We start from the raw sequence: 13,415 nt of genomic DNA on the forward strand, positions 1-13,415 counted from the left end.
ACCATCAGGCTCTTGAACCAGAGTGGGTAACTTCACTCACTCCAACACTGAACTGCACCCATAACCTTTGGACTCACTTTTAAGAACTCTACAACTCACGCTCTTGAGGCAAACGTATTTATTGCTTATTAATTTATTATTATTATGTTTTCATTCTTTTTGTATTTGTTCATTTTGTTGTCTTTTGCACATTAGTTGTTGGTCCATCCTTATTCTGTGTGGATTTTCATTGATTCCATTGTGTTCCCTTATATTTACCGTGCACACCCGTAAGAAAATGCATCTCAGGATAGTATATGGTGATATATGTGTATTTAGATAATAAAGTTACTTTGAACTTTATAAACTTTGAGTTAACAATTGAACAGGTAAATAGGTTTTGGGCCTGTTCACTCACTGTTGTGGACTTTCACTATGTATGAAAATACCATGTATATACAACTGGCTAGCGCTTGGTCTTTCAGAATAGATGATTACTTGTGAACTGCTGTGTTTGTCTGCCTTTATGAGTTATCTATTGGACAGTTACATCAGGTTTAACCATCTTGGATTTCAAGAAGTCAATCTGTGTATGACTGGATTGGTTATTGGTGTACTGGGCCTAGACACAGTTTAATAACAGGGAGACAAATACATTCTATCCGCTTAGAAACTTTGTGCCATTGTTCATGTCTAGCCCCAGATATCAGTTGTCTGTTGAAAATGCAGCACAGGAATTGGAAAATCTAATGAGTGTTTGAATTTTTTCTGCTGTCTTGACTGTAAGTATTAGAATTCCCTCCTTAAATACTTTACTGAGCCACCCATTAAAACCTATCTCATTGACTATGCATTTTGTTCACCTTTCCCAGTATGTAACCTGGGCTCAGATTTTTTCCGGAGCACAGCTGTAAAGTGACCTGGGATTTTAGACCAAGTTAAGGATGCTACAGTATTGGATGCAAGTTATCGTTGATAATCTTGGTTGACAATTATTGATAGGTTTGCTTTGTGATTCTTTCCCATTTCTCAGCTACTCTTAAACTGCTTCATAGGTGGGAAAAAAATAGTTCTCTTATTGCAAGTTGTGTTTGCAGTCTATTGGTAGATGAAGAGTTAGAAAGTTAGGTTTCTTCTTTTAAAATCTTACCTTTATGTGGAACCAGAAGGAGTAGAAATGCTGCACCTGACGTGGGATAGGTGCTGGCCTGGGCTATCCCGTAGCATCCCATTCTCTTTCTCTTGCCTACGAGGTCCCAACTATTGACTGCTGCTGGCATTATGGTCCACTCAGACTTCTGGGAACCTTTAGATCAGGAATTCCCCACCTAGGGTCCATGGACTACTTACTTAATGGTATTGGTTCATGGCATAAAGAAGGCTCTAGATTATTTTAAATGCACCATTCCTTAGCCAATCTATAACCTGACACACATGGGTCAGGGGATGGACCTTGAGTTATCAGGCCCAAGATGGGAAGCAATTATACCTGATCAGTGAAGGCTGGCTAGATATTCAGAACCTTGCTTGGTATAATTTTGGAGAAAGTGACAGAGATATCATGTGATCAATGGAAGGAGCAAGTTCAATAGGTTAAAATATTTCTTGTTTTCTTCTGTACTTTAGTCAAATGAGACCTGTTTAGGTACGCAACAGGAAATACCTCAGATTTTGGAACCTGAAATAAAAATGGAAAATCTGGGGTCTTAAGCCTGTAATATCCTGTCCCTCAGAAGTAAGCTTGTGGAGAGTAGACAGACTTATTAGAACTGAAGCTGCCTGGTTGCTATGCCCCTGAGTTCTGGAAAATGAAGCTGCCCCCTGCCTCCTGACTTTAAAATAGGGTATTGATCCCACCTCTGAGGAAAGCATTGTCATTCTCCAAGCATATTTCCTAATGTTTAACCATTAATGATATTTTGAAACTAGATAGCGATTGATTTTAGGTTGTACAACTTCCTTCTACGTGGAAAGATCATCTTAGGTGTTTGAAGGAATCTTCAAATTGCCCTTTAATTATTTCTTGCAAGAATTCTAGGGCACTGGTAGATTTAAATGAAATGCCCATTGCAGAGTTTCGAAATCTACACCTTTTCTCCTCTAACAAGGAGTTGATGTCTGATGTTACAGTGTTGTATTTAATGGGAAATTTCAGGTGTCATAGGAACATCATCATCTCCAAGTTGCGTATCATCCGGACTTGGGCATAACTTGCTTTACTTTCAATGGTACTGGGTATAATTCCTGTCTAATGAAAGCCATTGTGGAAACTTTAGAGGTAGTTGATACCTTCTAATACTTTATCATGATGACAAAAGATGGGAATCAAATTTACCTTCCCAGTATTGTCTCACTTCCAGGAAAAAAAGCTGAAAACATTTACATTGCCAATAATGGGCTGAATTGAGCTGACTAAGATCAATTGGTTCCATAAGAATTGGCTGTTTGTCATTCAAGGTTGAGCTCATTCCAGACTTCTACAAATGTTTGGCCAAAGGTACGGGTCATTTCAGGCGTCTGAAATGACTTCAGGCAACAACCTCTAGCTCCCAATTGGAGGGGGTCTGTCGGCACTATGCACTCAGTTCCCATCTTTACAGCATGGAAGGCAAAAACTTACTGGAGAGATCGGTGGTAGCAGAACATTGCACTCACAATAGTCATAGGATTGACTTCAATGGCATAAAACTACTGTGCCTCGCCAATGACATTTGGGATCGCTTGGTGAAGGAAGCCATTGAAATAAAAGTAGAGGAAAAGAATTTTAACCAAGATGAGGGTCTCACAGAACTGGTATTTGGTAGTAAACAAGGTGGGACAGCAGAATCCTGATTGGATGAGGATTAACCAATCAGGGGACAGACTACGAGGGTATAAATACCACCATACCAGCCATGCTCAGGCATCATCCTTGATGAAGATGATAGAGTTTATCATTGAAATGTTGGTTAAAATAGATACCTGTACCTGGCAGGAAGCTTGAGAAGAGTTTATTTATTAAACCCTTAAATTTTTGGATGACCATTAACTGTCTATTCATAATGTCCTCGAATGCTTTACAGCCAATGAAATACTTTCAATTACTATTGTACCCTTGGATCACAACGGGCAATTTGCACACAGGAAGTTAGCACTAATTGCTAATTAGTAATGACCAGATGAACTGCTGATGGTGATTGAAGAATTGGTATTGGCCAAGTTACCAAGAAGACACCATAGTAGTGTAGTAGTAACCATGACGTTATTACAGCTCGGGACGTTCCGGAGTTTGGAGTTCAATTCCAGCACCATTCTATAAGGATTCTCTGTATGTTCTCCCTGTGGAATGTGTGGGGTTTCCCCAGGCACTTCAGATTCCTCCCGCAGTCCAAAGACTAGTGGATATGTTAATTGGTCATTGTAAATTGTCCCGTGATCAGGTTAGAGTTAGTCAGGGTTGTCAGGGCTTGCTGGGGTGGCATGGTTTGAAGGGCCAGAAGAGCCTACTCTGTGATGTGTCACTCAATAACTAAATAAGTCTCCCTGTTGTTCATTAGATTATTTTCTCACGAGAGAACAGGAACTTTAACAGCTCATTTAAAAAACAGTCAGTGGGCAATGCTGGCATCAAATCCAAGCCAGGTTTCAATGGTGGAGCTGGATGAAGATGATAACTCTTCACAGTAGCAGTGAAGCTGGAGGAAGGCTGCAACAGTGAAGAGTCCCTAGACATCTTGCACTCCAAGCCACTAGACCCTGACCCTGGTCTATCTAGGACCATGTGGTGGCTGCTCGTGCATCAGCTCCCCCACAATAAACAAAGCCACGCACAGGTATTCTCCATTAAAGGAATCCACCCTAACAAATGGATTAAGTCCCTTGATGATCATCAAGTGGCAAAATGTACAGAATTATGAGATCTGGAAGCCTCTCAAATTATGTGGATCCTGGATCAGCCTCTGCAGCCACCTGAAGACACACCAATAGAAATAGACTACCCCTTAGAGAACATCATACTTATCACAAGTGATTGCACTACCAGTGGGACGGGGTCTTGCAAACCTCCACTCAAAGGGGAGTGTGTCACCCACTGAGGATTGAGCATTCAAAGGCAAAAAGTTGTGGATGGTGGAAATCTGAATAACACAGAGCGTCTATGGAAAGTGAAACAGAGTTAATGCTTTTGGATGATGGCTGTTCATCGAAGAATTGACTATCTCTTGGTTTTCTTTTGGAGTCGAAGTAGAAAGTTGGAAGAGCCTCTCAAAGTTTGGAGGCAGAAAGAAAAGTTGCATAGCACACAAGTACACTGTACACTTACAATAAAGCAGGAAGTGAACAGTAGCAGAAATCTGGAGATAAGGATCACACAGGGAGCAATTCTAAAAAAGAATTAGCATCCACAGATTTGCCCGCTGGGATTGTGTCTTTAATGCTGACACAAAATTTATCATCTTCTTTGCCGGGCTGGAAAAAACTCAAGTTATTTCACATACTTGTTCTGTTCACAAAAACTCTTGATCCAAGCCCATTTCACACAAAATCTAACATGCAAGGGCATGGAAGCTCACCCACCCAAAAGTGACGGCTTTGGACTACCATTCCTTGTATTTGTGAATTGGACGCTATTTCCGGAAAAGAATATGGGATTCTGTTAAAGATGTCAGAAAATTGTGGCCTTCATAAGGCAAAACTATGCAATGGCATTCACAAGATTAAGTGGTCAACAACCTTTGCCATTGAGCAACAGAATTAGCTAACAGGACAGTTGGCCAAAAGGCCTGTCAAAGAGGTAGGACTTAAGATAGGTCTGTATTGAGGAAAGACAGTTATAGAAACGGGAAGGCACAGGGAGAAGAAGTGATGGCTGTCAGTAACAAAGAACTGAAAGCATGCAAGTTGCCAGGACTCTAGGCCTACAACAGAGGCTTTGTGTGGGGTATAATTCTGCTGTAGGGAATGAACAGGCAATGGAAAGGCTTAAAAGCGATGTTGATGACTTCAAAATCAGGAAATATCTTCCATGTTGCCTCAGTGCTTCAGGTATTAGAGGTTAGTTTTCCTCTAATCATTAAGGTGAACTGATTGCTTGTTGTACGTATAAAATGCGAAAAGTGCTTTGTATTCACAACCATTTAACTCACATCAGTGGCTTGAGGGAAAAGGATCAGATTGGCGTATCCTGCTCTAGACCCAATTCAGAATCAGAATCAGGCTAATAGTCACTGACATATGTCGTGAAATTTGTTGTTTTGCTGCATCAGTACTGTGCAATACATACAATTTACAATAAGAAATATTAAAATGGAGCAAAAATGTATAATAGTGTAATAGTGGTGACAAATCAGCATATAAGAGGGAGAATGAATATCTGGCTGAATGGTGCCACAACAATACCCTCTCACTCAATGTCAGCAAGACCAAGGAGCTGATTATTGTCTTCAGGCAGAGGAAACTGGGGGTCCATAAGCCAATCTACATCAGAGAGTCAGAAGTAGAGAGTGTCAGCAACTTTAAATTTATCAAAGTTATCATTTTAGAGGACCTGCCCTGGGTCCAGCACATAACTGCAATTATGAAGAAAGCACAGCAGCACCTCTACTTCCTTAGGAGCTTGCGAAGACTCAGTATGACATTTAAAACTCTGGAAAAACTTCTATAGATGTGTGGTGGAGAGTATAATGACTGGCTGCATCACAGTTTGGAATGGGAACAGCAAAGCACTTGCACAGAAAATCCTACAAAAAGTAATGGTTATGGCCCAGTCCATCACGGTAAAATCCTCCCCATCATTGAGCACACCTACAAGGAGCATTGTCGCAGGAAAGCAGCATCTATCATCAGGGACCCCCACCACCCAGGTAATGCTTTCTTCTCACTGCTTCCTTTAGGAAGAATGTACAGGAGCTTCAGGAACTCACACCCCCCAGCCATCAGGCTCTTGAACCAAAGGGGGTAACTTCACTCAACTTCACTTGCCCCACCATGAAATGTACCCACATTTGCGTGCAGCAAAGCATCGATAAAGACACAAACTTGCAGTACCCCAAAGACTACTTGTTCACCCGGTAATTTGACATATCACAGGCTCTCACTCTCCCTAATAAGGGAAAAAGAGGTGTCCCCGTTTCACAGCGAGAGGGGAGAAATAATAAAACAACTCGCTGATTTATGGTGTTATAAGTCTGTTGCGTAACTTCTTTCGAGCTCTGTGCCCAAACAACTCGGGTCTCTGGGCACACAGCCAGCAGCCAGCTCGCTGCTTACAATCTTCTGTCTCCCACGATGCCTTGAATCCACCTGCCTCCAGAGCCACAAAAATCCGGCATCCTGAAGGCGCGCTAGTCTTACTTCCACATCCTTGGCATATCGAAAAGCAGCCGGTCGTGAGGCCCCGACAGCGGGTCCCATTTCCGCAAAGAACTGAAGTCAGAGTGTAACTCCAGGTCAGGGTCTTCAAATGAACCCTGAAAAGGAAAAAAAAAAGGAGATATCAAAGATAGAAATAAAGGTGTTTCCGAAGATGCAAGCAAAGAAGCTGTTCCGAATGATATTTCCGATCTGCACTGACTGTGGTCTCCCAGTGAAGAAGTCAAGGATCTGGCTGCAGAGGGAGGCACAAAGGCCCAGTTTTTGAAGCTTGTTGATTAGTACTGAGGAGATGATGGGCGTTGAACACTAAACTGTAATCAATAATCAGTAGCTGATGTAGGTATTGCTTTATTGATGCAATTGTTACTTGCATCAGCAAAGTAAGGCCTTTACTCCTATCCTTAGCCTTTATAATGAATAAGCCTCAGACGAGTGAGAAAGCTCCCAAACTCTTCACAATTATTAGTGGAATTGGCTCTCTTCCTCGATACCACCCATTTTAGAAAAGTCTCTATGGGTTTTCACTTGCGTAATGTTGTTTCTTTCAGCTTCTTGTGAATGGAAAATGACATCAGAGTGAAACAGGATAATTTCCATTTCCGATTAATTAAATCATTCCAGAAATTTGGCAGGTGCTTCTGGCCATGAGTCGGCCTCAGAGCAGAGAATGATATTACCCCCATAAAAGTGCCGATGACATCATTCTTCATTGCCATTGGTACTGTTGAGCTGACACAGAGGTGCAGCTGTCTTTCACAGAGACCCAGGTTCAACCCCGATCTCAGGTGCCTAAGGTGTGACATTTGCAAGATGTGGAAGATCAGTGTGAAATTCGGTGTGCTTGATGAGTAGCACAGGCGCAGTGGGCTGAAGAGCTTTTCTTTCATGCCGTATCTCACTATGACTCAGTGAAAGCATTGTTAGATACCTGGGTAATAACCAAATAAAAAATGGCTGCAGTTGTTTAGCACTTTAGTGCTAGGGTGTTTATTAGGTGTGTCAAAAATCAAACTTACAAAAATCAGCAAAAATAGAGAAAAGAAAACTGCCAATATTTACAAGAAGATAATCTACTAGAAAACACAATAATATCTCTGTACTTACGTTTGTCCAGTGTGAGCTCCGGGTAGCCCTGATCTATCTCCCCTACTGCGGGCAATCAGCCCCTCTGTTTTACACGAGGACATGCCATCTTTAATTACTAACAAAGTTAACTTAAGACTACACCTGAATTAGAATATGATGCAGCCCATAATGTAGTTACAATCATATTACAAAATAAACAGAAGTATCCACATAAAATACAGAAATCAAACAGCAGAAACGTATTTATATATCCCCATTACTAAAGAAAAGGAATATTCTACCACGTATGACGGGAAAGGCACCATAATGCCAACTGGAGCGTATCAACTCAGTTTAGGACCCATTATGAGAATATACCAGGGAAGATGTTGAAGAGCATACACTTGGCGCAATGACAGCAGAATGAGAAGGCAATGACTGTGTGTGTGTGTGTGTGTGTGTGTGTGTGTGTGTGTGTGTGTGTGTGTAAGGAGTGCAATTACTGAGTGCTCTCCACCACATACATGTTGGTCACTTCTTGGATAACCTGGTCTTTCCAGTGCATTGCTGGACATTAATCCCTTAGTAACCACGCTTTCCTTGGGTATCCCATGTCAACCCAGCCTCACGACTCTACTAATACCTCCAATGCCCTTCAGTGTTACTGCTGCTCCTATGTTTCCCTCCAAGGTCATGGACCCCATCTCTGTCCTTAGTGCAGCCCCGCCCTTCTTTCACCACCCCTACCAGATCATCATTGCAGAAGTGCACTTTGCCTGCCTCCCCCTCCCAATCAACCATCAGAGCCAAAGCCCCTGATGTCACCACCGGGGCTGTCAAAGCACAGGGCATTGATGCCCTCTCCGTCAGGCACTGTACATAGGGCTTGTTGGCTCTCTGCTACTGCCTCAACGCCAGCTGATCAGGCTGTGGACCGTCCCAGCCATATCCGTACAGTGGCGCCCAAACCAGCCCCTGAGCCAACACACAGTCAGTACAACTTCAGTGAGGAAAATGGGCAAGATTAGCGGTGTTCTCATGGTCTAGGGCAGAACTGAAACGTGCACGAGGATAAGAAGGCAAATGAGCAAGGCGATTGCTGGTACCCTGCTACAGTGCCTATTGAAGGACATGGCGTATGGTGCCGCAGAATTTCTGGGTCCGTATCTTTGTGTGGTCAGACGTGGGAAGCCTCCTATTAGTTTATGAATGACACACCCAATTGAAAAACGTCTTTCACCTGAAACTGTATCTCTCTTTCTCTTCCCGTGGATGTGGTCTTGCCCACTGAGAACTTCCACCATTTTCTGTTTTTGTTTCAGATTTCCAGTATCTGCGATTTTATTTCTCATTTTGGCAAAGCGATGTCGCTTGATACAAATAACCCTCAATTGTCTGAACAAATTGTTGATGAAAGGAATCAAACTCTGAAAAGTACAAATTTACTGCTTTTAAGAAAGGAATGACTTTTTAGATGAGTATTCTGATCGAATCGGGATTTCCAAATAATAGAGATCGAGGCAGTTGATTGCTAAGCCAGCACATTTAATCAGTCGCCGAGCAGCTGAGCCTCACTGCCAGCAGAAGGCTCTCGATGAAAATATGTCTTGCCCAGCGGATGATGACGTGTCTCGAAGGTGTGGTTGCCTGGGTGAAACTGAGCATTTGACTGGCCTCGTTAAAGATCAGGCTGTTTAGAATTGGGACTGGTTTTTCACCAGAATTCGGCAGGAGGGAATTGGAAAGGGTGCGGGGTGGGAGTGGGCTTTCACTCTTCACTGTTCTGCCAGGATCGGATAAGCATGCTTAGCCTGCGCCCACTGTGCCCAAACAGCTGCCACTAGACTACGTGGGCATGACTGAGCCTGCAGGCTGTTGACAGATTGTGGTGCCCATGAGTCATACTCACGTGGATGACTTATTAGTCACAGATAAACAAGTACAGGAACCTTTACATCTCTTTATCCCAGCGGAATTAAAAGCTGATTTCCTTTTTAAAGTAGGTGCTATTTTGAGTCAGGTCTGAGTACCATTTCCCTTTAAGTAATGAAATATTCGGAAGATTTTAACCTTAATAATATGCTTTCCTCGTTTTTTTCTTCCTGTACAAGCACTGAGACCTTTAAATGATTCTAAGGAGTTGTTGAGCCCAGCAGCATGAGGCAGCTCAATAATCATTAATGGTATTTTCATTAAACCCAACTAAATTATGTTCTCGTATTGTTTATAAGGTTCTCATCAATGGGGTAATAAATGAAAAACAACTAGCCTACCTACATCTTATGAATGCAGCTTATTTCCTCCGGTTCTGACTATAGTTCAGATCTAAGCTGCATTTCCTAATTATATTATGGTCGTACTTACAGAATCATGGTGTAATATAGATGCTTACAATTCCCATTTTGTCGGCTGATTGTGTTCAGTATGGATTAAACAGATGCCTAATTACAACTGATGTAGTAGCTATTGGTATTCTTAGAGTTACACAAATTAAGGGCTTGTGCCATGATAGGTATCCAACTTACAAACAATTTTTCTGTCTTTTTCCAATCAGAGAATAATTCGAAACACTCAAATAGCCGTACGATAATAAATGGCAAGATAACATTTATCCTTGGACTTTAAATGATAATGGCCCGAAATTCTGCGCCATTAACATTAAAAGGATCAAACTGAAATTTGAAGACCGTAAGGCATAGGTGCAGAATTAGGCCATTTGGCCCATCAAGTCTGCTCTGCTATTCCATCATGGCGGATTTATTGAAGATTCAGAGTACATTATTATCAAAGTATGTATACAATATACAACCCTGAGGTTTGTCTTCCCACAGACAACCATGAAACCAAGAATACCATGGAACCTGTTCAAAGAAAAACATCAAATTCCCAATGTGCAAAACCAAAAAAGAGCAAAAAACATAGAGTATAAAACATCAAACCACAAACTCAACGAAACAGCCTAGGAATGTTCAGTTTCAGCTCAGTTCAGTTCAACCTGGTGCTGTGTTGTTCATTGACTGCAGGCCACAGTGCCAACATTGTAACAAAGAGAGGAGCACCCAGAAACAAGAAACACATCATAACATCAACTATAGAGTTCAGTCTGTGAACTGTCTGTAGGATGTCCCTCTCAATCCCATTATCCTGCCTTCTCCATTATCTTTGATGCATTTATTACTCAAGAACCTAACTACCCCCACTTTAAATATATCCAAACAATTGTCCTCCACAGCTAACTGTGGCAATGAATTCCACAGATTCACCATCTTCTGGCTAAAGAAATTCCACCTCATCTGTTCTAAAGGGATGTCCTTCTATTCTGTGGCTGTGGCCTCTCACTCTTCTAAACCCTAGTGAGTACAGACCCAGAGGCATCAAACTTTCCTCACATGTTAACCCTTTCACTCCCTGGGACATTCTCGTGAAGCTCTTCAATGCCAGCACAACCTTTCTTTGAAAAGGGGCCTGTACTGCTAACAATACTCCAAGTGCAGCCTGATCAGTACTTTATAAAGCCTCAGCCTTGTAGGGCATTGTAAATTAACGAAAGCAGAAAAGGACACAGAACTGCCACTATATTGTGTGTTCCGTATATGAGGCTGGGGTGATTGTCTCTTTCTGCTGTACACATCCAGTCGTTTCATTGAATTGTGATACTGCATTGATGGAGGCTATTTGATCCATTGTGCAAGTGCATCACCTCTTTGGTAGAGCTAGCCAACTTCCCTCTTCTGCTCCTACAAACCCTTTGTGTATTCAATTTTCTTTTGAGAGTTGCAATTGAATCTGTTACCATTGCCCATTGGCAGTGCATTCCAAGCCACAATGATTGACAGTGCAAAGAAAATTTCCCTCATGTCGATCTGGAGACTATGCCAATCACCTAAAATCTGTGTGCACTGCTTACTTACTTTTCTACTGTTTTCTGCTTATTTGTTGTATCAAAATGATTCAAGAGTTTAGACATCTCTATTGAACCTCTGTTTGAGAAATGCTGTTTTAAGTCCAGCCTTGCCATGTAACTGAGGCATCTGTCCTTGACACTATTCTAGTAAAAATATTTTGTGTCCTCTCCCAACACTCTTCTCAGTTTTCACTCTTCTCTTGGATGAGGTGCCCACAATTGATCACAAGATGTCAATGATTCTGATCTTCTTTTTGAAGTCAGCTCAGATCTCCTGCCACCTTCAAATGCTTCCAGGTTCCTTCGGAAATTACACCATGTGGTATGATCCTGCCTGTCCTCAGTCTTCCAACTGGGACGTACTTCACCAGCTGTGATTTCTATTTTATTTGTTTGCCCATTTCCTCTTTATGTGTTCTTCTTAACGGATGATGTCATCAGTGTTTGCTGTGCAAGCAAAAGCCTATTTACTTGTAAAAAATTCAGAGTTACAGCCTATTACTCAGTGAGCGTTTTTTCAAGCTTGACTGTAATAACTTCCAAGCAGATAAGTCAATCGATGATGTATTAAGATTGTTGCTTAACAACAGAGACCTGTTTTAATAGCCTTACCGCATCAGGTTAGCTTTATTTGTCACAAGTACATTGAAACTTTGAAACATACAGTGAAATGCATCATTTTGCCTCTGAGAGATGTGTTGGCGGCAGCCTGCAAGTGTTGCGATGCTTCCGGCACCATTATTGCATGCACAGAATTTACTAAATCAAAGCCGTATGTCTTTAGATTGTGGGAGGAAACCATAGCACCTGGAGAAGGCCACGTGAGAAGAACATGAAAACTCCTTACAGACAGTGGTGGGAAATGAACCCTGACTGGTGATTGCTGGTGGTGTAAAGCGATTGTGTTAACCGCTGTCTACTGCGCCAACCTTGTCAAAGTGTAAAGCCCATAGAGTTACAATTCTATTGCTTTCCTCTCTTCCCCCCTCATTTCCGAAGGCATTGGCAATCCCTTTATTACCTTGCCCAAATGCTCTGCTTGATGTGTGAGCCTGTCAGAAAGAGGTTGAAATAAAAGCAGACTACACTTGTGATATTCCACAGGTCAGGCAGCAGTTATATAGAGAGAAACCAACCTGATGTTATAATTCGATGGTTTTTCATCAGACCACGAAGAGTGGAGATAAAGAGTGCTTTATGTTGCAAAGAGTGGTAGGGAAGGAGAGGATAATAAATCTCCGTGATGGGTTGAGATCTGTGTAGTCCCAGGTGACTCAAGTGCCTTGATGCTCGGAGGGGGTGATGGATTTTGGAGCTGATCTGGCCAGTTCTGGCACCAGCAGGGGAAGTTTACCATTCAATATTCTTGCACTCACTAGTTAAATACTGTGGCTGTGACACCGAAGGTGGAAGGCCAGGTGCTGTTTTTGTGCCTCCATGGGGCACGTAACATCCGTCTCTCACTACAGCTGCCACCTGACCTGATGAGTGTTTCCAACATTCTTCTTTTTCAGTTTTCCAGCAGCTGCCAAGTTGCACATCTCACAGCTTGAGCACTGTACTTTTCTCTATATAGCGATTAGCATTATTTCTCACGTGTACCTCAAAACATTGAAGCGTACAGTGATATGTGTTGTCTGCATCAAATCAAACGGCTGAGGATTGTGCTGGGGGCAGCCCTCGTGTCACTACGTTTCTGACGCCAACATACAATGCCCACAGCTCACTAACCAGGACCTGTTTGTCTTTGGAATGTGGGAGGAAACCAGAGCACTCAGAGGAAACGCATGTGGTTATGGGGAGAGTGTGCTAACTCCTTACAGATAATGGCAGGAATTGAACCCTGATCAATGATTGCTCTATGGTGCCTGACTTATTCATGCCGTATGGCACTCCTTCATCTCCCTCTGTCTGCACATCTTCAGCAAATCTGCTGTTAGTAACAATCATTATCTTCCATCATTCAGCTGAACTGAACGTGCCTGGACTCTTTCGATTTTGTGTTTTACAGTATATTCTGCATTTTTCAATCATGTTATTTTGCTGTTTGCACAATTTGTTGTTTTTTTTGCATGCTGTAGGGTGGGTGGGGTTTGATGTTTATCTTTGAATGGTT

General features: G+C 42.1%; 1 protein-coding gene across 4 annotated transcripts in view; it reads left to right on the top strand.

Moving 5' to 3' along the window:
• LOC134337532 (CUGBP Elav-like family member 4) overlaps positions 1 to 13,415 on the top strand; it is a 588,910-nt gene that overhangs the window by 46,086 nt on the left and 529,409 nt on the right. The gene's annotated exons all lie outside the window — the stretch shown is intronic.

Source organism: Mobula hypostoma, chromosome 24 (genome assembly GCF_963921235.1).
Source record: "Mobula hypostoma chromosome 24, sMobHyp1.1, whole genome shotgun sequence".
Lineage (NCBI taxonomy): Eukaryota > Metazoa > Chordata > Chondrichthyes > Myliobatiformes > Myliobatidae > Mobula > Mobula hypostoma.